Source organism: Cebus imitator, unplaced genomic scaffold, assembly GCF_001604975.1.
Source record: "Cebus imitator isolate Cc_AM_T3 unplaced genomic scaffold, Cebus_imitator-1.0 Scaffold768, whole genome shotgun sequence".
NCBI classification, from domain to species: domain Eukaryota; kingdom Metazoa; phylum Chordata; class Mammalia; order Primates; family Cebidae; genus Cebus; species Cebus imitator.
Genome location: NW_016108083.1, coordinates 8,602 through 10,132, shown reverse-complemented (window position 1 = coordinate 10,132; position 1,531 = coordinate 8,602).

Genomic DNA, 1,531 nt, shown 5'->3' with positions numbered 1-1,531 from the left:
TATATTACCTAAACTAAGCCAGTAACAAAACATTGAATACTATATGATATCATTTATATGAGGTACGTCAAGGAGTCACACTTATAAAAACAGAAAGAGGAAGAATGTTTCTCAAGGACTGAAGAGAGTGTAAAATGGGCAGTTGTTACAGGTTTTGAGTTTTAACTTTACAAATGTAGAATTTCTTGAAGTGTTCTGAATAACAATGTGAATATACTCATCATGCCTAAAGTGTACAGTGTTTTTTTTGTTGTTGTTGTTGTTTTTGTTTGTTCTTTAAAGACAGGGTAAGGCCAGGCACAGTGGCTTACATCTGTAATCCCAGCACTTCGGGAGGTCGAGATGGGTGGATTGCCTGAGGTTGGGAGTTCAAGACCAGCCAGACCAACATGTAGAAACCCTGTCTCTACAAAAAATACAAAATTAGCTGGGTATGGTGGTGTAAACCTGTAATCCCAGCTACTCAGGAGGCCGAGGAAGGGAATCACTTGAATCCAGGAGGCGAAGGTTGCAAAGAGCCAAGATCACACTATTGCACTCCAGCTTGGGCAACAAGAAAGAAACTCCATCTCAAAAAACAAAACAAAACAAAACAAAAATAGAATATTATTCTGTCATCCAAGATTCCAAGATGAAATGCAATGGCACAGTTGTGGATCACTGTAGCCTGAAACTTCCAGGCTCAAGTAATTCTGTCCCATCAATCTCCCAAGTTTCTGGGCTCACAATCCCAGCCATGACTAGCTATTTTAAAAAATATTTTGTAAAGTGGGGTTCTTTATAGGTTTACCAGGCTGGTCTGATTTTTTTGGGGGGGGCTCAAGCACTTAGATAAAACATTTTGAAAATAATAAAGCTATGATGCCTTTTAGCTCATGGCTATCACTCTAGTGGGATAGTTAGCACAGGATAGTGTGGTCTTGTAAATCTCATAGGTCATTGCCACTGGAAGGAAAACATAAAGTGACACCAGTTCCCACCTAAAGTTAGAGACGTCTGATACTCTATAATTGAATCCCAAAAGGGGACACCCCTGGCAGAGATTCTGAGGTCTGGTACTAAACCTTACTTAGAATTTTCTCTTAGGCTGGGCATGGTGGCTTGTGCCTATAATCCCAGTACTTTGGGAGGCTGAGGCAGGCTAATCACCTGAGGTCAGGAATTCAAGAGACCAACATGAAGAAACCCCAACTCTACTAAACGTACAAAAGTTAGCTGGTCGTGGTGGCACATGCCTATAATCCTAGCTATTTCAGAGGCTGAGGCTGGAAAATTGCTTGAACCAGGGAGGCGAAGATTGCAATGAGCTGAGATTCCACCACTGTATTCCATCCTGGGGAACAAGAGTGAAGCTCCATCTTATTAAAAAAAAAAAAAAAATTCTCACATTTGCAATGTATGTAATGTAGAGTTTACTGCTGAATGGGAAAGTGAAATGGCATTGCATGTATATAGGCTTTTGTGCTGTGGTTCTAAGCAGGGGGTTTAGTTAACATGTGATGCTCTCCTTTGGTGCTTTTTGGCCCCAGAG